This window comes from Phacochoerus africanus, chromosome 12 (assembly GCF_016906955.1).
Source record: "Phacochoerus africanus isolate WHEZ1 chromosome 12, ROS_Pafr_v1, whole genome shotgun sequence".
Lineage (NCBI taxonomy): Eukaryota > Metazoa > Chordata > Mammalia > Artiodactyla > Suidae > Phacochoerus > Phacochoerus africanus.
This window is the reverse complement of record NC_062555.1, coordinates 43,777,723-43,803,069: the sequence shown is the minus strand read 5'-3', so window position 1 is coordinate 43,803,069 and position 25,347 is coordinate 43,777,723.

Here is a 25,347-nt window from a genome sequence, read left to right as displayed (position 1 = left end):
GTGTGGTTTCTACAGCTACTGAGAACCTCTAAAACCACACACATCCTTTGCAACACCAACTGAATTCTGATATTGCAAGAAATACTTAATAAATAGTCATGGTCATTTAATTCTGTGTCACTAGGGCAATGCAAATATATTGAAGATTGTGACTCTAAAACTCAAACATGAGAAGAAAAAATGGTCAAATACAAAAACCCAGCCACTAAGCAATGTTTCTATTCATTGTGGAGTAGTGCAGTCTCATTTCCAAACCACCTCAAACCCCATTCACTGCTTTAAAGCTCCTTTTGTCCTTGGGCTTCATGGCAATCAGAGGACTCTTCATCATTCAGAACAATTAGGGTGGAAATGTCCCTTAATTACTCTCCTTTCCTTTTAATAGTCCTTCTCTCTCACACACTAGTGCCTAATTGGAAGAGGCTGTTGCCTGCCCAAGAATTCTCATTACATGATGTTTTTTGTTCCTTCAAGAAGAGAGGAAATGAGTTCACGTCGTGGCTCAGTGGTTAGCGAATCCGACTAGGAACATTGAGGTTGCAGGTTCAATTCCTGGCCTTGCTTAGTGGGTTAAGGATCCGGTGTTGCCGTGAGCTGTGGTGTAGGTCGCAGATGCGGCTCGGATCCTGCATTGCTGTGGCTCTGGTGTAGGCTGGCAGCTACAGCTCCGATTCGACCCCTAGCCTGGGAACCTCCATATGCCACAGGAGCGGCCCAAGAAATGGCAAAAAGACAAAAAAAAAAAAAAAGAAGAGGGGGGGGAGAGAGGAAAATTAAGGCTTTCTGTCTCAGAAACTAAAGAACGTTGGGATCCAACTTCTGCTCTGGGAGATAGGGTTCAAGCTCGAGGGCACAGATACAAAGGGCATACACAGGGCAAAAAAGGGCAGGATTCTAATCAATAAGCATTAATGGACCTGTTTCTGCCTCTCTCCTTGTGTTTCCGCTTTGCCTGTAGGGAGAAGAGAACTCTCATCCCACGTCCATCGGCTTAGCACTCCTTCACTGCAGAGAAATGGTAAACTGGGGGGTTGGGAGAAAGCCTTCATTATTTCCTCCATAAATTTCACCAGTGAGTGGGGTCAGTAGGACAGATCATGTTCCATTTCTCACCCACGCCCCCACTTCAGCTTCCCTGCCTATGACCGGGTGGTTGGAAGAAGAAGGCTCAACCTTCAGAATCTGTACTGAAGGGCCAGCATTTTATTTTATTTTTTGTCTTTTTAGGGCCGTACCCGGGGCGTATGGAGGTGCCCAGGCTAGGGGTCACATGTGAGCCACAGCCACAGCAACACCAGATCCGAGGCACATCTGTGACCTACACCACAACTCATGGCAATGCCGGATCCTTAACCCACTGAGCAAGGCCAGGGATCGACCCTGTATCCTCATGGATACTAGTTGGGTTCATTAACCACTGAGCCACGGCAGCATCTCCAGGGCCAGCATTTTAAATTCAAGCCTTGTTTAGTCCTCCTGTTTCTTAGTCTATCCAGGCTACTGAAACAAAATACCATAGACCGTGCAGCTTATAAATAGAAATTACTTCTCAGGAGTTCCCACTGTGGCACAATGGGTTAAGAATCCAACTGTAGCAGCTGAGGTCACTGTGGAGGTGCGTGTTTGATCCTCTACCTGTGGCAATGATTTAAAGGATCCTGTGGGTTGCTGCAGCTGTGGATTGGATTCAATCCCTGACCTGGGAACGTCAATATGCCATACGTGTGACCATTTAAAAAAGAAAAGAAAAGAGAAAAGGAAAGGAAAAGAAAAGGAAAAGAAAGAAAAGAAATTACCTCTCACAGTTCTAGAGGCTGGAAGTTTCAAGATCAGGGCACCAGCATTCCCACCGCAGCTCAGCAGGTTAAGGACCTGACACAGTCTCCTCTGGAGGATTTGGGTTCAATCCCTGCTGGCCTTGCTCAGTGGGTTAAGGATCTGGTGTTGCTGCAAGCTGTGGTGTAATTTACAGACGCAGCTTGGATCTGGTGTTGCTGTGGCTGTGGCATAGGCCTCAGCTGTAGCTCTGATTTGACCCCTAGCCTGGGAAACTCCATATATGCTGCAGGTGTGGCCGGCTGTAAAAAGAGGGAAAAAAAAAAGAAAAGAAAAGAAATCAGGGCACTGACACATTCAGAGTTTGATAAGGGCATCTTTTTTCTGTGTCCTCCCAGAAAGGGGCAAGGAAGCTTTCTCAGGCCTTCCTTATAAGGGCACTAATCCCATTCATAAGAGCTCCACCCTCGTGCTCTAATTACCTCCCAAAGGCCCCACCTCCTAGTTTCATCACCTTGAAGGATAGAATTCAACATATGAATATTGGGGGGGGGGGATATAAACTTTCAGTCTATAGCATCTTGGGCTGTATCTCTTCTCCAATGCAGAAGATTTTTCAGAGCCCTGCACTGTACAGCAAACTGGCCCCATCACAAATTCAACTAGATGTTGTTTCCTATTGGCTATTATTCCTTATGTGTGTGGATCTTTGCTTGTTGGGAAAGTAATCTGAAGGGAAAGAATGAGGGAGGGGAGGTTTCAGATACCAAATTTCCTGCACACTGAAGACACTCTCTGGGACACTTGCTGGCAGTGCTGCCCTCCCCCATCTCAGGGGAGGGCCACTCCAACCCTTCAGCTGCTTAAGGCCCTTGTGGAATCATCTTTGACTTTTCTTTTTTTTTTTCTTTGTCTTTTTAGGGCCACATCTGAGGCATGTGGAAGTTCCCAGGCTAGGGATCAAATCAGAGCTACGGCTGCCTGCCTACACCACAGCCACAGCAACACCGGATCCTTAACCCACCGAGCGAGGCCAGGGAGCGAACCTGCGTCTTCATGGATGCTAGTTGGGTTTGTTAATTAATGGCTGAGCCACGAAGGAAACTCCCACACTGCCCTCTTTGACTCCCACAAATGCCAGGTAAGCTCCTGCCTCTATACTTGCTGTGCCTTCTATGAGGAACACTCTTCACTCAGATACTTCATGACTTACCACCTCACTTCTCTCACCTCTTGCTCAAAAGTCACCAGAGGCCTCCCCTTTCAAGTCTATTTAAAATTACAATCAGGGAGTTCCTGTCGTGGCACAGCGGAAGCAAATCTGACTAGGAGCCATGAGGTTGCGGGTTCGATCCCTGGCCTCGCTCAGTGGGTTAAGGATCCGGCGTTGCTGTGGCTGTGGTGTAGGCCAGCAGCTGTAGCTCCGATTCGACCCCTAGCCTGGGAACCTCCATATGCCACAGGTGTGGCCCTAAAAAGACAAAAAAAGAAAAATAAATAAAATAAAAAATAAAATTACAATCAACTCCAACCCCCAATACTCCATCCCACATTTCCTGCTCTAGTTTTCACCATAGAATTTTTTTTTCTTTGTCTTTTTAAGGCTGAACCCTTGGCATATGGAAATTCCCAAGCTAGGGGTTGAATCGGAGCTATAGCTGTCAGCCACAGCCACAGCCACAGCAATGAGAAATCTGAGCTGCCTCTGCATCTCATGGCAATGCCAGACCCTTAACCCACTGAGCAAAGCCAGGTATCGAACCCAAGTCCTCATGGATACTAGTTGGGTTCGTTACTGCTGAGCTACAACGGGAACTCCAAGTTTTCTCCATAGAATTTATTGCCATGTGATATGTGATGTATATACCACCTGTATTAGTGTTCTGTGTCTACTGCCTGCACTCCTCTTCTATGACTGCTGTAACAAATTACCACAAACTTAGTGGCCTTTTTATCTTACAGTCCTGGAAGTTAGAAGTCCAACATAGGGAGTTCCCGTCATGGCTCAGTGGTTAACGAATCCGACTAGGAACCATGAGGTTGCAGGTTCAATCCCTGGCCTTGCTCAGTGGGTTAAGGATCCAGCGTTGCTGTAAGCTGTGGGGTAGGCCGGCAGCTACAGCTCCGATTCAATCCCTAGCTGGGAACCTCCAAAAGCCACGGGAGCGGCCCTAGAAAAGGCAAAAAGACACACACACATACACACACACAAGAAGTCCAACATTGGTCTCATTGGGCCATAATGAAGGAGTCAGCAGGACTGCATTCTTTTTTAAAATATATAGGGGAAAGTCAGTTTCCTTGTTTTTACTAGCTGTTTGAGGCCACCTACATTCCTTTGCTCATGGGCTCCCTTCTCCATCTTTAAAACCAGCAAGAGCCCATCAAATCCTTCTCATATGATATCCCTCTCGTCTTTCTGCTCTCCTCTTCTACTTATGGGAGATTACACTGAATCCATCCAGATAATCCAGGATTATTTCCCTATAAATTAAATTCAGTTGGTCAGTACAAGCACTATGGAAAACAGGATGGAGATACCTCAGAAAACTAAATAGAGTGCTACTCTATGATCCAGCAGTCCCACTCTTGGGCATATATCCAGACAAAACTTTCATTGAAAAACATACATGCACTCCCATGTTCATAGCAGCACTATTCACAATAGCCAAGACATGAAAACAACCTAAATGTCCAAGAACAGATGAATGGGTTAAGAAGATATGGTACATAAACACAATGAAATACTACTCAGCCATAAAAAACCCAAAATAATGCCGTTTGCAGCAACGTGGATGGAACTAGAGACTCTCATACTAGGTGAAGTCAGAAAAAGACAAATATATGATATCACTTATATCTGGAATCTAATATATGGCGCAAATGAACCTATGTACAGGAAAAAAAAAAAACACTCATAGACATGGAGAACAGACTTGTGGTTGCCAAGGGGGAGGAGGAGGGAGTGGATGGACTGAGAGTTTGGGGTTGAATGCAAACTATTGCATTTGGAGTGGATAAGCAATGAGATCCTGCTGTACAGCACAGGGAACTATATCTAATCAGTTGTGATGGAACATGATGGAAAAAGAAGGTGTATGTATGTATAGCGGGGTGACTTTGCTGTACAGCAGAAATTGACAGAACATTGTAAGTCAACTATAATAAAAATTATTTTGAAAATTTAGCTGGTTACAAATGTTGATTCTATCTGCAACCTGGTTCCCGTTTGTACTGTAACCTAGTCACATGTTAGGGAGATGGGGATATGGACATCTGTGGGAACAATTGTTCTGTCCACACACTGCCTTACTCTTTCCATCAGATATAAGCTCCCTGAGACAAGGATGGTTTTTGTTTGAGTTGATTGCTCTATCCCTAGACTAGCTCAATCCATCTATAGAAAATATATAGACATGTGCTATGACCACTCCATCCATATGTGGAAGCCCTAACCCTCAATGTGATAGTATCTGAAGATGTAGCCTTTGGGAGGTAATTAGTGTTACGTGAGCTGATGAGGGTGGGGCCCTCATAATGAGATTAGTGGCTTTATATGAAGAAAAGAGAAAAAAACAGGTTGCTATCTCTCTGCCACTTAAGGACAATGGTGAGTAGAGGACCATCTGCAAGACAAGAAGAGATACCTCACCAGGAATCCAATTAGCTGGTATTGTCATCTTTTTTTCTTTTTTAATGGCCACATCTCAGCACACTGTGTGTCCCCAGGGCCAGGAATTGAATCCAAGTCACAGCTACAGCCTAGGCTGCAGCTGCAGCAATTCGGGATCTGGGATCTTTTAACCCACTGTGCTGGGCTGGGGATCTCTTTTTTTTTTTTTTTTTTGGTCTTTTTAGGGCTGCACCCATGGCATATGGAGGTTCCCAGGCTAGGGGTCCCATAGGAGGTGTAGCCGCTGGCCTACGCCACAGCCATAGCAATGAGAGATCTGAGCCGCATCTGTGACCTACGCCACAGCTCAGGGCAACGTCGGATCCTTAACCCACTGAGCAAGGCCAGGGATTGAACCAGCGTCCTTGTGGACTAATCGGGTTCATTAACTGAGCCACAACAGAAACTCCTGGGCCAGGGATCTAACCAGAACCTCTGCAGCTACCCTAGCCACTGCAATCTGATTCTTAACTCACTGTGCCACAGTAGAAACTCCAGTGGCACTGTAATCTTTGACTTCTCAGTCTCCAGAACTGTGAAAAGTAAATGTCCATGTTTAAGCCACTCAGGAGTATGGCATTTTGTTATAATAGCCTAAATGGACTGATACAGCATTCAATAAATATACCTTGAAATAATTAATGAAAAGCCTTCACCATGGACATAGGAGATACTTAATATATATTAAGCAGCTATAGTATGCCAGGTACTTGCTAGGCATTTTGGAATATCTCATTTAATTCTCATAAGATCCCTCTGTGGTACATATAGGTACATAAACTGTAGACTAGAAAGTTGAAGAAACTTGCCCAAGGTCAGGCAGGTAAGTACATCGGGTAGGCAGGCTTTATTTGTTTATTTTTTTCTTTTTCATTTTACAGCTCCACCTGCTGTATATGGAAGTTCCTGGGCTAGGGGTCGAATCAGAGCTGTAGCTGCAGGCCTATACCACAGCCACAGCAACACCAGATCTGAGCTGCATCTGTAACCTGGACCATAGCTTATGGCAATGCCAGATCCTTAACCCACTGAGCAAGACCAAGGATCGAACCTTCCTCCTTATGGACACTCGGCTGGGTTCTTAACCCACTGAGCTACAATGGGAACTCCTCAGATAGGCAGGTTTTAGAGTGGGCAGTGTGACTGAAGCCCATGGCTGTGACCCTCACATTGCACTGCCACTATCACATGGGCAGTTCTAGATCTTGCCCTGAAGATGCTTATGATCTAGTAAAAAAGACCCAAGAAACACAAATAGCAATAACAAAAAAAAAGACTGTGGGGGATAGTGAATGGGAGGTGAACATGTCTTGTGGAGCATAGAGACAGGCTAGATGAATTCTAGATGGAGCCGATTGTAGGGAGCTTCAGGGAGGATGTGGCACTTGAGCTGGGCTTAAGACGGTAGACGTTGTTGGAATCAGATAATAAAGTTGTTTCAGGGAGTTCCCGTTGTGGCTCAGTGGTTAACGAATCCGACTAGGAACCATGAGGTTGCGGGTTCAGTCCCTGCCCTTGCTCAGTGGGTTAAGGATCTGGTGTTGCCCTGAGCTGTGGTGTAGGTTGCAGACATGGCTCGGATCCCGCGTTGCTGTGGCTCTGGCGTAGGCCGGTGGCTAGGCTCCGATTCAACCCCTAGCCTGAGAACCTCCATATGCCGTGGGAGCAGCCCAAGAAATGACAAAAAGACCCCCCCCCCAAAAAAAAAGTTGTTTCAGATAGAGGGAACCACAGGAGTAAAGGTGCTGGAAGGGAGAAAAATGCCAGATGTGCTCTGGGAACTAAGATTAAACTAGTTGGTATGGGAGCTAGGCATGCAGTTAGATGATAAGGGCCGGAATCGCCAAAGCTAGGCTAGAGATCAAAAGAATTTAATGATTTTTGTTTACAGTTATTAATGGAGAAAAATTACCTAAAGGAGCTTCCAAAGTAGTGTCTGAAGCTGTAACTCAACAGGCAACAAATAGAAAAATGAACTTCTTGTTGAGTAAAACCTTTTCAGAGATGGCTACTTCTGTCTGCCACCTTATAAAATGGCAATCACAGACCTATAATTCTGGGTCCAGAGAACAGCCTCAAATATCTGAGACTGAAAAGTTTCTAAAAGACGAAAAAAATGGATAATGAGAGGAGTTCCCTGGTGGTCTAATGGCTAGGATGCAGGGTTTTCACCACTGTTCCTTGATCTGGGAACTGAGATCCCACATCAAGCTGCTGCAAGCCATGGCAAAAAACAACAACAAAAATTTAGAATGAGAGCAACTAGCCATTCCTGACCTTTGGACAAGTATAGTTTTCACCATTTCCATTTCACAGATTAAGTAGCTAAGCCTGGATTAAGTGACTCACCCAAGATTACACAACTAGTAAATTTGGGACATTGCTTCTGGGTCTCATGACGGCTAGTGTTCTATGTGTCCTGACACATGAGTGGAAAAGTCCACAAGGCTGAATTTGTCCCAGCTGAAATTGCCTACTTTTAGGCTATTTCAGACCATCATCTCCAGGTGCCTGTGGGATACGTTTGAGGAATTTGGATGGGACCACTCATGAATCTTACTTCCAAGCTCTTCTAGGGGAAAGAGAGAAGCCAGGATCCTTCTAAGGATAAATTATAGAGAGACAAGGTGCATGGGAATTAAGAGGATGGGTTTCAGAGTCTGAAAGATCCATATTAGCCGTGTCTAAGCTCTCTGAGTCAGCTCCTTCATTTTCTAGAAAAGATAAATAATGTAAGCAAACGTGTGGACTCGGTGAAGGGTTGCATGTAACAGACTTAGCCCAGGGCCTGTCACTGTCAGTACGGACAGGTGAGTGCTCAAAAAACACTGCTTTCTTTTCTTTCCAGCGCCCAGTTCACACCACCCTCATGTAGCCCCGCCCCCATGAGGGTAAGAAATTCCAGCACCCAGCCTGGGTCACATTCCACACTGAATCCAGAAGACTCACGGTCCCTTAGGATGACATTTCCTGGAATGGGGAACAAAAAGAGAACATTTCTGGTTCGTTTGATACAGAATGAATAACATTCACATTCTTTGCTCAAATCGGTGCAAATCATTTTTCACCATTCTCAGTTCGGGCTTTATACATTTCCTGTAAGAGGAAAGCCATGCTGGTCTTCAATGGTGTATGAGAAAAGCCCCAGAAAGATATTCTTGCCAAACCACTTCATTACAGCTTCCTCTGAGAGGGTACCAAAGGAGCAAAGGGATAGCGGAGTAGTGTTACCATAGCAACATCACAATAGTCAGATTGCAAAAGAGAAAAGGAGAACGCTTGTTTGCCTAGTCATTGACGAACACAGACCCACAATCACGCCGCTCTGGAGAGCAGTGCTCAGCGTTCAAGGACCTGCTCCAGTGAGACTTGGTGTGAGGTAACATTTGGTGAAAATTCTAACCATTTCGGCTGAGTCTGATTATCCAGTGTCAGCTTACCAATAAATAGGAGACATTCTCAGAGTCCTTGCTTTCAAACCAGGCAATCATAGTTTGCATATCTAAGTGTCTACAGAACAAATCAACAGCAAGGCACACTTCCCCAGTACCTCCTTTGATTTTGTTTGCAAAACCCTGATCGGTCACAAGGTTGGAGGGACTGTCTCAAAGCCTCACGGGATCGGTCATATTAGCATTTATGTTAACTAACTCTGGGTCCTAGAAATAAATGTGCATGGTTCTCCCTAAGCACTGAAATAATGGCGATTCAAACAAGAGTATGTGTATATAATTCAAGCAATTTCAAACCATGACAAGAATCTATTATCTGTATAAAGACACTATATGTCTATAGTCATTCCCCCTGAAATCCACATTAGATCAATCCCATTTTACAGAAGTGGAACTGAGACACAGAAAGGTCAGTTTGAGGACTGGGAAGAACCTATGATACTGTTCAAAGCTGTATCAGCGAAGTTGAAAAAAAAAGGTGCAGTTTGAAATCATAATGGACAAATCTTTTTTTTTTGTCTTTTGTCTTTTTAGGGCGGCACCTGAGGCATATGGAGGTTCCCAGGCTAGGGGTCTAATTGGAGCTATAGCTGCCAGCCTACACCACAGCCACAGCAATGCCAGATCTGAGCTGCATCTGCGACCTACACCACAGCTCACAGCAACACCAGATCCTTAACCCACTGAGCGAAGCTAGGGATTGAACCCACAACCTCATGTTCTCAGTCGGATTTGTTTCCGTTGCGCCAAGACGGGAACTGCCATAATGGACAATTCTATACGAATAGAGTGAATACACTTTCCTAAGTCATTTAATTTTATTCATTTTATAATTTTATTTTTATTTTTAATTGTAATCACTTGTTATTTCCTCTAAGTCATTTTTAAAATCAAATTTATTGAAATGAGACTGTGATCTTTCTTTCTGTTTTTAAAGTCTGTTTTTACTTTTCACAATGACCCAATGTTCCTTCAGATCTCCCTACTAGACTGTGGGGTTTGGGTTTTTATTTTATTTATTTATTTATTTATTTATTTGCTTTTTATTTTTGGGGGGGCTTTTCAGGGCCACACCCATGGCATATGGAGGTTCCCAGGCTAGGGGTCTAATCGGAGCTACAGCTGCCAGCCTACGCCACAGCATCATCAATGCAGGACACGAGACGAGTGTGCGACCTACACCACAGCTCATAGCAACACCAGATCCTTAACCCACTGAGCAGGGCCAGGGGTCAAGCCCACAACTGATTTCCTAGTTGGATTTGTTTCCGCTGAGCCACGATGAGAACTCTGGGTTTGGGTTTTTAAATCATTAGGATCTTGAATGAGTAACTCTTCTCAGGAGATGAGCTGTATGTTGTTGCTCTGGCCTGACATTGTCAGATTGTGGTACCCTTGTGGTTGGCCTCAGCACTTTGAATAATGGAAAGGAATTGTCTCACCATAAAACAGGTCAGCTTAGATAGAATCCAAGGAGGGATAGTTGCCAGGAGAAATATCCCTAAGGTAGTCTTATCTAAAGACACCATAGTCTGGGAGTTCCCATCGTGGCTCAGTGGTTAACGAATCCGACTAGGAACCAAGAGGTTGCAGGTTCGATCCCTGGCCTTGCTCAGGGGGTTAAGGATCCGGTGTTGCCGTGATCTCTGGTATAGTTTGCAGACGCAGCTTGGATCCTGTGTTGCTGTGGCTATGGCGTAGGCCAGTGGCTACAGCTCCAATTAGACCCCAGCCTGGGAACCTCCATATGCCTCGGGAAGCAGCTCTAGAAAAGGCAAAAAGACAAAAATAAAAAAAAAAAAATAAAGACACCATAGTCTGGATCCCCAAAATCAATTGAAGAGTGAGATTTGAGCACCTTTCTCAAATGGGGAAATCAGACCCTTTTGTGCTCAATAGATCTGGGAAGTTTTGCTCTCAAAAAGCAGAAGAGCATAAGGGAGTTCCCCGGTGGCTCACCTGGTTAAGAATCTAGTGGTGTCACGGGCTGTGTTGCAGGATCCATCCCTGGCCCCAGAACTTCTGCATGCCATGGGCCAGGTCAAAACAAAAAACAAAGAAAAGGTGGGATGGGCATAGGAAGATAGAGAAGAGGCTGGTGAGTCATGACAGCTTCCAACCAGATCACATCCCCTTTCCTCTTCCAAAAATGAACATAATGAGGAGCTCAAATAAAGGTCCTTGTGAAGGCTATTTGACTTTGTGATCAACGCCTACCCACAGCGGATGGGTCAGTCATTAACCCCTAACTACATGATGTGGCAAACCAAGAAGTCATCCGTGCCTCTTCAGCTCTTCTGGAACATCTGTGCAAAGAAATGAAAGAAGTAACCTTTCTACTGTCAGACTGAAGTGCCGTTGAGGAACCTCTGCAAACCTGCCCCTGTGCTCCTGGCATAAAAAATAAGCAGGGAGTTCCCACCGTGGCACAGTGGTTAATGAACCTGACTAGGAACCGTGAGGTTGCGGGTTCGATCCCTGGCCTTGCTCAGTGGGTTAAGGATCCGGCGTTGCCATGAGCTGTGGTGTAGGTCGCAGGCGCGGCTCAGATCCCGCGTTGCTGTGGCTCTGGTGTCAGCCGGTGGCTACAGCTCTGATTGGACCCCTAGCCTGGGAACCTCCATATGCTGAGGGAGTGGCCCTAGAAATGGCAAAAAAGACAATAACTAACTAACTAACTAACCAAATAAATAAATAAATGAATAAACAAACAAGCAAACAGGATTTTCCTTTTCACGTCATAATTAATGCAAGACACAAAAGTGAGGGCATCATTCATCCTGTCCTACTTTAGCCTCCAGCTGTTTTACCTACTCAGACCCTATTTCCTCAAGATTCCAATTAGATTTAGTACACTGCTCAATATTAATCTCCTCCTAAGAAGCTACATCACCTTTTGGAAAGCCCCTTGGGTTGAATAATTATTGAATTTCTACATGGCCTCCGGCCAGCCTCAAATGTGCTAATGTTTCATGTTCAACAATATGAGAGACTTGCCCTGGATGTTGAACAGTCCTGACGATGCTTTTCTAAGGAAAAAAACCATCTCTTTGAAAGGGTTTCAGGAAAGTTCTATTTGAAATTTTCCCCAAGTTTTATTGCCTAATGCTCAGCAGAATCACTGTTGGATAATTTCCTTCCTTCCTCCTTTCATTTATTCTCAAAGTCTTCCCTCCTGTTATCCCGCCCTCTACCCTCCCTCCTTTTTTTCTTTCCCTTCCGTGTCCTTTAGTCCTTTGTTCCAAAGAGGATTTATGACAGCGAGGTAACTCATCAAGATTTCCACCCAGCGTTCCAGGAGAACAAATCTCCTTTATTATTATTATTATTTTTTTTAAAAAAGCTGAATTACATTTTCATTCCCTGTCCTGGGCTTTTTGCTTTCCTGGGTTCTTTTCTGTTTATCTCAGCAGATGCTAAACCAGGTTTTCATTTTAAGGGTTTCCTCATTGCCGCTCAAATTGGGGGCCGAGTCAGCATCAGCAATCCAAAGAAAAGTTCAAGCGAGGAGTTGGAGGGACCTTAGAGTAGGTTTGTCTCAGCTTCTGGCACAGCTTTAGAACATACAGGGGATCGAGGGCAGGGAATTCATATTTATTAAGTGTCTATTATAGGCCAGGAGCTGGGCTACAAGCTGTGCTGGGCACTTTTACCTGTCTTAGCTCATTTTATCCTCATGCTGATCTTGGGTGGCAGGTATGATGCATCCTTATATTGGCTTTTCCTGCTTCTGCTTTCAGTCAGCCTGCTCTCTCACTTCTGCTTCTTGGAATCACCTCCCCAAAAAACAAACTACCTGTGAATCCTTGTCTTGGGGGGAGTCCAAACCAAGATCCCTGGGTTCCTGGTAGGCTGGAAATGAAGACCATCCTGTGTGTAGACTAGTAAGGGAGAAGGTTCCTGTGTGAGGTCTGGAAGAAAAGAGACTAAACCGGAGAAAGAGATCCTGATGCAGAATAAACAATTCCAAGCCAGGAACTAACTCTATTAAGAAACTTTCACTTGGAATTCCCGTTGGGGCTCCATCAGGATGCGGGTTCGATCCCTGATCCCTTGCTCAGTGGGTTAAGGATCTGGCATTGCCGTGAGCTGTGGTGTAGGTTGCAGATGTGGTTTAGATCCCCCGTTGCTATGGCTGTGGTATAGGCCAGCAGCTACAGCTCTCACCTGACCCCTAGCCTGGGAACTCCCATATGCTGCATTGTGGCCCTAAAAAGTGAATAAAAGAAAAGAAAACAATTTCCCCTAGGGAGAGCCTTCTTTGAGAAAATCTATGCAAAATGTTCATTCAACATGCCTCGAGGAAGATACATCAAAACATGATCTGTTTGTCTCTTCTGAGTAAATCTTCACCAGAGGTTCCCCTGTCTACCCTCATTTCTCTTTATCGGTCAGTCTTGACTGCCCCTGGGGAATCTCAATTCCTGTTATTGGAGATAATGACCTTTTTCGTTGTTGTTTTCCTTCTTCTCATATTAGGTAGAAGACACCTAGCCATGCTGTACCTGGAAGGCAGCACAGCATGCTGGCCAACATCAGTTGTGGGTAATAGAGGCAGGTCAAGTTGTAGTCAGCTGGGTGACTTGGTCTAACAGTCGGGTTTTGCTGCAGAAACAATCTCCCAAGTTCAGTGGCTTAAAACTGGAAGGTTAATGTCTTGCTCATGGCACTGGCTCATTTGGGTTGATGGGGGTGGGGCAGCGGCTCTGCTCCTGTTGATTCTACTGTGGGACTAAGGCTGTGAAGCAGCGACTTTCCAGAACGCAATGGTCATGCTGTGGTCGCGGTGCCAGAGTTAGGAGGCCAGGCTCATACTGGTTCTCACCCTCTGTCTCAAAGTGACACCTGTCTCTCAAATTTCGTTGGCTGGTCAGGTGGTCATGCCTGAGTTCCACCAAAAGAGAACGTATTATCCAGGTGAGAAAAGAGAGAGGGAGGGAGGGAGAGAGAAAAAAGCAGGGTATTTGTGGAAAATGCCTATCACATTTGGACAATCATTTAAGCTAAGTTTTAGTGTCCTCATGATGAACCATGAGGATATTCACATTCTGAGGTTGTCCTGAGGGTTAAATGAGGAACTGGCACACAGCCATTACTCAATACATGTTGCTAATTTGAGCATGATCCTTTGTATACCTGAAATATAATATTAAGGTTTACTACATATCATGGCAAGTTCTTCAACCCTTTTCTATAAAATTGCGTTTTCTAGATTTTAAAAGTGATTCCTGTGCTCTTTCTCTGAATTTCTCCCAAGTTCTGTGTGTTCTAAGATGTGAATTCTAGCACTGTGCTTCCAGCATAGAAAGGACCTCACCTCTACTAAGAAATGAGAGTCACTTTTTCTTTCTTTCTTTTTTTTGGGGGGGGGCAGGAAGGGAGTTATTCAAACATAAAATGATGATCACTGTATTTATTATTTATAGCAGGTATTGTTCTAGTACAGAGATGAAACTCTGCATAAGTTCCTTAGAACAGTATGGGCCTCGTTAGAAAGAACATATTATTATGCTCAAAAAAAAAAAAAAAAAACCTCAGGCTGGATATGAAGTTACTATAATAGTGTGGGCTTCTTTGGCCAAGTGTGTTATTACAGTTTCAATGGAACCATTATCTTGTCAACAGAACACATGGTAAAACCTGCAGGGGCTTCCTCTGACTTCATGAGAGTGAGCAGACTCTGGCTTTCCCTTGGGAAGCCAGGGGCCTGGTGGGGTCTGAGCAAGGGCCTGAGGCATAGGCTGTTGTTACCCCTCCTTCCCCCCATCCCTCATCATCCTAGCTTTGGTTTGGAAAGCCAACATTTTGAGTGTCTAGTCATGAGACTTATTTTCCTTGGGTTAAGTCCCACCCCTCCACCCTCCATCTTGTTTTCACATGATCACCACTGGCTCCTAGTTTTATAAGGTGTTCTTTATTCTGGCAGAATTTGGGCTGGAGACTCTTTCTTTGGCAAATGGCTCAGCTCACGTGGACCCTGGGGTTGTTTACGTTTTCAGGACCTGCTATTGTGAAACTCTGAAGCTTATTTTACGTAGCTGGGCTGCTTTTGCCAGAATGAATTCATTTGCTCGCGTTATTTTTAAAATGTGTTTTTTCTTAGCTTATTAGAGAAGCTCCAGTCTCTTGTTTGCATGGGTCTGGGCCAGAAAAAAAAAAAAAAATGCCGAGTCTACTGATGAAAGGCAGAGAAAATGTCAAGCCAAAATGAATCAAAGGAGGTGCTCAGCTTTGAAAAGCCTCTCCTCCCTGGATGCTGAGTTAAAACTCTTCGGGGTGCTGGTTCCAAGGGTTCGAAATGCTTGATGCTTCTAGAACTAAGATGGCCCTGCAAATGCGTCTCAAACGGCTCCTACAGATGTGTGGGAGGGGACTTTCAAAATGACATTGACTTGAAAAGAAACACCTATTTGTGGCCAATCGGAGCCTCCACTGACCAGCAGAAGGGAGATGGCTGGAGGTGGTGGGGCTGTGGAAGCACAAAACCCTCTACCTCATGTGAGTCACATGGGCTAATTCATCAAACTACCTTCAAACATTTTCTCTCTTTCTTTTTTAAATTAAAAGCACCTTTTTTCATTTGTGAAGTTTTCTTGAAGTATAGTTGCTTTACATTGTTGTGATAATGTCTGCTGCACAACAAAGTGATTCGGTTATACACGTACACACATCCATTCTTTTTCAGATTCTTTCCCCATATAGATGATCACAGAATACTGGGTAGAGTTCCCTGTGTCTCCAGCAGGGCCCCCTGGCCAGTCATTCCATATGTCACAGTGTGCATATGCCGATCCCCCAAACCCAGTCCATCCCTCCCCTATGTCCCCTTTGGTAACCGCATGTTTATTTTCAGTCTGTGATTTTTTGTCTTTCTCTTTCTTTCAAATTTATTTTATGGAAGTATAGTTGATTTACATTGTTGTGTGAATTTCTGCTGTACAGCCAAGTGATTCAGTTATATACATACACACACACACACACTCTTTCATATTCTTTTCCATTATGGAACTTATCACAGGATATGGGATATGGTTCCCTGTGCTAGACAGTAGGGCCTTGTTTATCCATTCTATTTATAATAGTTTGCATCTGCTAACCATAAACTCTCAATCATCCCTCCCCCACCAACTCTCCCTTGGCAACCACATGTCTGTTCTCTAGTCTGAGTCTGTTTCTGTTTCATAGACAGGTTCATTTGTGTCATATTTTAGATTTTGTGTACAAGTTATATGTTATTTTTCTTTGTTTGACTTACTTCACTAAGTACTATAACTTCTGGGTCCATCCATGTTGCTACAAATGGCATTATTTCATTGTTTTTTACGGTCAAGTAATATTCAATTGTATGAAAATATAAATAAAACGTTTTCGTTATCCATTTATCTCTTGATGGACACTTAGGTTGTTTCCATGTCTTGGCTATTATGAATAGTGCTGCTATGAACACAGGGGAGCATGTATCTTTTTTTTTTTGTCTTTTTGCTTTTTCTAGGGCCGTACCCCTGGCATATGGAGGTTCCCAGGCTAGGGGTCTAATCAGAGCTGTAGCTGCCGGCCTACACCACAGCCACAGCAACGTGGGATCCAAGCAGCGTCTGCAACCTACACCATGGCTCACGGCAACGCCAGATCCTTCACCCACTGAGCGAGGCCAGGGATCGAACCCGCAACCTCATGGTTCCTAGTCAGATTCGTTAACCACTGAGCCACGACGGGAACTCCGGGGTGCATGTATCTTTTTGAATTATGGTTTTGTCCGCATATATGCCCAGGAGTGGGATAGCTGGATCATATAGCAACTCTATTTTTAGTTTTTGGAGGAAACTCCATGCTAATTTCTATTGTGGTTGCGCCAATTTACATTCCCACCAACAATGTAGCAGGATTCCCTTTCTCCATGCCCTCTCCAGCATTTGTTATTTGTTGACTTTTTAAGGATGGCCATTCTGAATGATGTGAGGTGGTACTCATAGTAGTTTGGATTGCTTACAAACATTTTATTTCACAACTGGTTTTTATTTTTTTTAATTATTATTGTTTTTTTGTGTGTGTCTTTTTTTTAGGGCCACACCTGAGGCATATGGAAGTTCCCAGGCCAGGGCTTGAATCTGAATGGTGGCTTCAACACCACCAGATCCTTTAGCCCATCGCACTAGGGCAGGGATCACACTCGTGCCTCCTCAGTAACCCGAGCTGACGCAGTTGGAGTCTTAACCCGTTGCCGTTAAGCCACAGCAGGGACTCCTAATTCAACATATATTTAATAAACATATATCTGCCAGGCAATTAGGTATAAGCTCAGACACAGACACGGTCCTTGCCTCAAGGAGCATCAATTCCGGATGCTCTAAATCCAAAATTGGGGCCGGGGGGGGGGTGGCTGGAAGAACAGGACACCAACCACAGGTGAACCCTGAGGGTAAGTTTATCCTGATGAAAGGGGTGAGTATTCTGAGCAATGAGAGCAATATGTGGATAGGCCGGTGGTAAGAACAAGGTGGGCTGGGGAACTACGATCAGTGCATCAGGGCCCCGCACGAAGGGATGAGGGGTGGGAGAAGAGGGTGGAGAAGTTTGCTGGGGTCAGATCCCAAAGGCCCTCACGCTTCACCAAAGCTTTCAGGCTTTACATTGTGTCAAAGGATGTCACTGAGGGTTTATGAAAGCAAGTGTGTGAGGTCAAAGAAATTATATTAGAAAGATCACTCTATCTTCTGTGGAGAAAAAGGATTGAGGTGGGAGAGGGGCATGGAAAGAAGAGCGGTAGGTAGGCAAAGAGACCAGAAGGGAGGATGCTGTTGAGTTAAAGGAGGAGAGAAATGAGGAGGTCCCAGTAATGGCAGTGGAGCTGGAGCCTCTGGAAAGTACCTTGCGTGGCCTCAAATGACCTTCTCCCAGGGCAGTGCTCTTTATTCTGGGCAATCAGGCAATGGTGGAGTCACATGTTCCTGAGGTGGTACCATCCTGAATCTGGCTGTCGAACCGTTGTGGTTTCTTTCTTCCTTCCTTCCTCTCTTTTATTTTTGTCTTTTTAGGGCCACACCTGCGGCATGTGGAGGTTCCCAGGCTAGGGGTCAAATCGGAGCTGTAGCCACCAGCCTACGCCACAGCCACAGCAACGCCAGATCCCAGCCGCATCTGGAACCTACACCACAGCTCAAGGCAATGCCGGATCCTTAACCCACTGAGCCAGGCCAGGGATCGAACCCAGCTAGGCGGGTTCGTTAACTGCTGAGCCACTAGGGCAACTCCCTCTTGTGGTTTCGTAATCAGATATGGGAACTCTCTATTCAGTTGCTTAATAATGCTGATAACGACAACAATAACTTTGGCTACAGTTTAACTAAATTCTGTAGTTCACTTACTCTGTGCCTGTTACACTTTTTTTTCCTCCCTTTTTATATGCCTGCACCTGTGGCATATGGAAGTTCCCAGGCTAGGAGCTGAACTGGAGCTGCAGCTGCCGGCCTACGCCACAGTAACATGGGAACTGAGCTGCATCTGCAACCTACGCTGCAGCTTGTGGCAAGGACGTATCCTTAACCCACTGAGTGAGGCCAGAGATCAAAGCCGAATCCTCACAGATCCCTATGTCGGATTCCCTGCTGAGCCACAAAGGGAACTCCCTGTTACACTATTAAGCGTGAATTAACCTACGTATTTTTTCAAACAACTCTTGGATGTAGGCTCTATTCTTATTCCTATGGAATAGACCAGGCTACTGAGGCAGCACAGAGAGGTTCAGTGACCTCGTCCAAGGTATCACAGCCAAGAAATGGAAAAACAGGGATCTGAGCCTTGGAAATCTGCTTCCAGGACTCACACTCCTGGCAAATCTACTTTCTGCTACAGTGACAGACACAGGGTCTGTTCCCAAAAAATTCGGTATGAGTATTAAAAGGGAGTTTTTCAATTTGTTTGGAACATTCTAATCACAACAAAAAGCTTTCCACACCACTCACATCCTCCAGAAATGTAGTAGGGAGAGGAGGTGCATGAAGCAAAATGCTGGGCATGAATGTTTTTGCAGATTCAGGTTCCAAAGAACAAAAAAGCAGAAAAAACAAACAATGGTGTTTTTAAACAATGAATGCGGTTTCCCTCTAGCCATAAGGGAATTTTAAAACTTGACAAATCCATTCAGCTTTCAAAGCATTCCACATTTCCCACCCACATGCAAATGCCAGAAGGTGCCAGTCGGAGCCAACTCTGAGCTCAGGAATGATTTTCCAAATACTGGATCAGATTTCTTGAATGTCCAGCTCCGCAAATGGATATGGCCCATTGTCCTAATGGGTCTGATGAAAACTGCTTAGCAATTTATTAAGCTATTAGTTTAGAAAGAACATTTCAGCAAGAGATGAGACAGTGAGGTGAGACACAAATGCAGAGACAGAAAATGACAGGGTCTTACTACTTTGAAGAGACTGAAAATCACTGCCTTAAGGCCTTTGAAATTTTAGAGTGAGGTTGTGCAAAGGCTGAATTTTAACGAAGGACTTTTTGGGGAAAAAAATGTTTCTGATTATAAAAGAAAGCAATTTCCTTATTTTGCAACAACTAATTTTCTTTTTGAGAGGACAAAGAAAATGTTTAATAAACTCCTATTATCATTCAGCTAATTTTTTCTTGGAAGCATGCCCTGTGCTCAGCACTACACTAGACAGAGATACAAAAATGAAAAAGACATGAATCTTGCTCTCTAGCCTTGCAGTGGAGACAGAGAAGCAAAGAAATGCTGTAATAGAAAAGAATGCACTAGAGTGGGATGGATTGGGAACTTGGGGTTAACAGATGCAGACTATTGCCTTTGGAATGGAGTAGCAATGAGATCCTGCTGTGCAGCACTGGGAACTATGTCTAGTCACTTATGATGGAGCATGATAATGGGAGAAAAAAGAATCTATACATGTATGTGTTAACTGGGTCACCATGCTGTACAGAAGAAAATTGACAGAACACTGTAAACCAGCTATAATGAAAAAAAAAATCATTATTAGAAAAAAAAGAATGCACTGGTGAAAGTGACAGCACTAATGGCCTGAACCTAACCAGAACCCAGATGGGGACCTGAACACACAGTTTTAAATTAGAATCACTCAAATTAGAATCACTCACCCAGTGTCTAGACTTAACTGAAGTTCAGGTTCTTTATGACTCTGCGCAGAAGGAATTCAGCTAGACACAAAGCAATAAGCAAAAATGGATTTATTAAGATATATGACACGGAGTTCCTGTTGTGGCTCAGCAGGTTAGGTGCCTGACATAGTCTCTGTAAAGATGCATGTTTGATCCCTGGCCCCATACCATGAACTGTGGTATGGGTTGCAAATACAGTTCGCATCTGGTGTTGCTGTGGCTGTGGTGTAGGCTGGTGGCTGCAGGTCCTAGCCTGGGAATCTCCATATATTGCAGGTGTGGCCCTTAAAAAAAAAAAAAAAAGAAAGAAAGATAGAGGATGCCTGTGAGACACAATCGGGCAGGCAAGGAGGTTCTGCCCTGAGGATTAAGTGGGGTACAGTTTTATCATCCAAGGGGAGTAAGGGTGGGAAAAGACCGCCTCTTCTTCTTTCTTCTTTTCAAGCAGTGGCTCCTCCTCAGTATTCTATAAGAGAGAATTTGACCCTATAAGGTCAGACTAGGACTGTCGTGTTACTTATTCATATCAGCAGAAGGGCAGTCCTCAAACTCCTGCCCTTGGTCTGAACCTGAATGCAGGCCTCACCCCATCCCCCACCCAATGACTTGAGGCCTATCTAGCACCTCTACTAGTCAGCCTAACTTGTTCTGATGGCCCTCTTGAGCAGTTATTAACTTAGAGTCCCTGGTTTCCCTACCTATGGTCCCTTATTGGGATTTCTACATCTGTGCCTCCTTCATCCCTATCACTAGGAAGTGAGAAGTGAGACAGTGAGAAGAGAGGTGGGAGGGTTGAACAGAAACTATGTTGCAAGGATTTTGGATTTAATTTTGCCCCTGATGCAGAGCCACTAAACAGACCTGATCATCAGATTTAACTGTGCAAGGATCACACTGTTAGCGATGTGAAGCATGGGTTGCAGTGGGGAGGCAAAAGCAGAATAAGTCTTATTCTTCATAACATCATTCCACAACATTCTTTTCTTTTTTCTTTAAAATTTTTTCCTTTCTTTTTATGGCTGCACCTGTGGCACATGGAAGTTCTCAGGTCACACTGGAGCAGCAGCTGATGGCCTACACCACAGCCACATCGTGCCAGATCTGAGCCGCGTCTGTGACCTATTCCACAGCTCATGACAATGAAGGATCCTTAACCCACTGAGTGAGGCCAGAAATTGAACCCACATCCTCATGGATGCTAGCTGGGTTCTTAACCCAGTGAGCTACAATGGGAACTCCCATTCCACAACATTCTAATAACTTCCTTTCTGCTCCCCAATTCACTTCCCCAGACACATGACTTAGAAATCATCTAACCTTTTAAAAGTGCTATTTAGTTTCACTGTTTATTGGTTTCTAATTTATTTCCATTGTGGTCAAGGGAACATACTTTGTATGACTTAAAATCTTTTATTTATTTTTTTGCTTTTTAGGGCTGCACCCATGGCATATAGAGGTTCCCAGGCTAGGGGTCGAATCGGAAGCCACAGCTGCTGACCTACACCACAGCCACAGCAATACCAGATCCGAGCTGCATCTGTGACCTACACCACAGTTCACGGCAACACCGGATCCTTAACCCACTGAGCAAGGCCAGGGATTGAACCCGCAACCTCATAGTTGCCAGTCAGATTCGTTTCTGCTGCACCACAATGGGAACTTCTATAATTGCTTATATGTCTATGTCTCCTTATGATTTTAGCAGTTTTTGCTTCAAGCATTTTGAAGCTGTTACTAAGCAAATAAGCATTTAGGATTTTTATGTCCTCTTGATGAACTGATCCCTTTAGCGTAATGAAATAATCTTTATCTTTGGTGATATTCCTTGCTCTGAAATCTACTTTGCCTGATATTAATATAACCACTCCTGCTTTCTTTTGACTAGTGTATCTTTTTCTACCCTTTTACTTTTAATCTGTTTATCTTTTACTTTTTAATTTTTTATTTATATTTCTTGGCTGTGCCTGCAGCATGTGGAAGTTCCTGGGCTAGGGGTCAAACCTGTGCCACAGCAGTGACCCAAGCTGCTATAGTGACAACACTGGATCCTTAACCCCCTGAGTCACAAGATAACTCCTGTCCTTTATTTATTTTTATTTTTTGGCCACACCATAGCATACAGAGTTCCTGGGCCAGGCATCAGATCCAAGCTGCAGCTGCGATCTATGCCACAGCTGCAGCAATGACAGATCCTTTAACCTACTGTGCTGGGCTGGGGATTGAACCTGTGGCCTGGTGCTGCAGAGACTCTGCCGATCCCATTGTACCACAGTGGGAACTCCCTGCCCTTTATATTTTCATTTTTTATTTTTTTGTCCTTTTAGGGCTGCACCTGTGGCATGTGGAAGTTCCCAGGCCAGGGGTCCAACTGGAGCTGTAGCTGCTGGCCCACACCACAGGCACAGCAATGCAGGATCCGAGCTGCGTATGTGACCTACACCACAGCTTACAGCAATGCCGGATCCTTAACCCACTGATCAAGGCCAGAGATTGAAACTGCGTCCTCATGGATGCTAGTCAGATTCATTAACCACTGAGCCATGACGGGAACTCCTCATTGTAAGGTTCTTAAACTATACATTACGTGGTGTATCACTTGACTGTAGATGGATGTATTAAAGATGTGTATACTGTAACCCTAAAGCAATCACTGAAATAAAAAGTTACAACTAAAAAGTCTACAAAAGAGATAAAATAGAATCATAAAAAATACTCAATCCAAAAGAAAGCAAATCAACAATCACTAATTATTAGAGAAATGCAAATCAAAGCCACTATACTGAGATACTGCCTTACACCAGTGAGAATGGCCATCATGAAAAAGTCTATAAACGATAAATGCTGGAGAGGGTGTGGAGAAAAGGGAACCCTCATATACTGTTGGTGGGCATGTATGTTGGTACAACCACTGGAAAACCATATGGAGGTTCCCCAGAAAACTAAATATAGAACTGCTATATGATCCAGCAATCCCACTCCTGGGCATCTATCCAGAGAAAATCATAACTTGAAAAGATACAGGTACCCCAGTGTTCACTGTAGCACTATATACCACAGCCAAGGCATGGAGGCAACCTAAATGTCCATCAACAGAGGAATGGATAAAGAAGATGTGGTACATATACACAATGGAATATTACGCAGCCAGAAAAAAGAATGAAATAATGCCATTTGCAGAACTACAGATGGACCTAAAAATTATCATACTAAGTGAAGTTATTCTGAAAGTGAAAGACAAACATCATATGATATCACTTATATGTGGAATTGAAAAAAAGGATATAGAAGTTCCCATTGTGACTCAGTGGAAATGAACCTGACTAGTATCCATGAGGGTATGGGTTTGATCCCTGGCCTTGCTCAGTGGGTTAAGGATCAAGTGTTGCTGCAAGCTATGGTATAGGTCACAGTCAAGGCTCAGATCTGGCATTGCTGTGGCTGTGGTGTAAGGCAGCAGCTGTAGCTCCAATTTGATCCCTAGCCTGGGAACTTCCACATGTCACACCTATGGCCCTAATAAATAAATAAATAAATAAATAAAAAGGATACAAATGAACTTATTTTCAGAACAGAAACAGACTCACAGTCTTTGACAAACTTATGGTTAGCAAAGGGGACAGGTATGGAGGAGGGATGGACTGGGGCTTTGGGACGGCAAGTGCACACTGGGTATGTGGAATGATTGGCCAACAGGGACCTGCTTTACAGCACAGAGAACTCTACCCAATATATTCTGTGATAATCTATGTGGGAAAAGAATCTGAAGGAGAATGGAAGTATATATATGTACAACTGAATCACTCTGTTGTACAGCAGAAATTATCATAACCTTGTAAATCAACTATATTTCAATAAAACTTAAAACAAAACAAAAACCCAAAATGGGAGTTCCCTTTGTGGCTCGGTGGAACCGAATCTGACTAGTATCCATGAGAACTCAGGTTCTATCCTGGTCTCGCTCCGTTGGTTAAGGATCTGGTGGTGTTGTGAGCTGTGGTGTAGGTGGCAGACAAGGCTCAGATCCTGAGTTGTTGTGGCTGTGGTGTAGGCTGTGGTGACCCTAGCCTGGGAACCTCCATATGCTGTGGGTGCGGCCCTAAAAAAAAAAAAAAGAAAGAAAAAAGAAAGAAATACGGAAAAGAAGAACAAATGGAACAAAGAGAAAACAAACAGCAAGATGATTTACCCTAAGAACATCAATAATCACATTAAATACAAATGTTCTAAACACCCTGAATAAAGGTAATGACTGAGAGAAGTACCTTATATGGTCTCATTCAGTCTTTTTAACAATCATGAGGTTATCATCATGCCCTGATTTCAAATATTTAAAAAATGAGCCTCAGAGAGATTAAGTAACTCTTCTAAGCAGCACAGCAGGGAATCACACTTGGGCACTGCAGAGGGTTAGTAAGCTTATAATATTTGCTTCCTTCCCCTCCCTCCAATTCAACAACACTGAGTACCTGCTGCATTGAGGAACTATCCCAGGAGCTGTGCCACAATACAGCTCCTGTAACTGGGATGAAATCTAGCTTAATCAGCTGAGGGACCGTGGGCTGTGTATTATATTCTTGCTTCCTCATTTGTAAAATGGATCTAAGAATACCTGCCTTCAAAGCCAGTAAGTAACAAGGACCTACTGTACAGCACAGGGAACTCTACTCAATACTCTGTAATAGCCTATATGGGAAAGAATCTGAGAAAGAATGAATACATATATCTGTAAAACTGATTCACTTATAATACACTTGAAACTAACACAACATGGTAAGTCAACTATACTCCAACAAAGTGTATTTTTTTTTTTTTTAAAGAGAGAATACCTGCCTCCTAATGTTGTTGGGATGATAGATTCAGAAAGTCCAGTGGGTAATGTGTGCTAACTGGGGCTGGTTAACAGTTTTTGGTGCTTTAAGCTATATCCTGCAGTTCACACAAGAAATATTGTGCAATTCTATGTCAAAACTGAAACAGGCCTAGAGAAGAGTGACACTCACTATATTCCTGTTTGACTTGCAGCACTACAGAAATAGAGTAACTGTTTCATTTTTACTTTCTAGCATTATTATGAAGTTTGGATTTCTTCTTTGGTAATTTTAGCAATGCAATGAAATGTATCTTCTAAAGAAACCTTTCAACTGTGGTATTTATGAAATTTTTTTTCCTGGGGTAAAAATGTCAATCTTACTTGTTTTCCAGATTAAAGGGTTTAGCTTCCTTGTACTTTCACTTTGTAACAGTATTATAACAGTAAATTTTTTTTTTTTTTTGGCTATACCCACAGCATGCAGAAGTTCTCAGGCC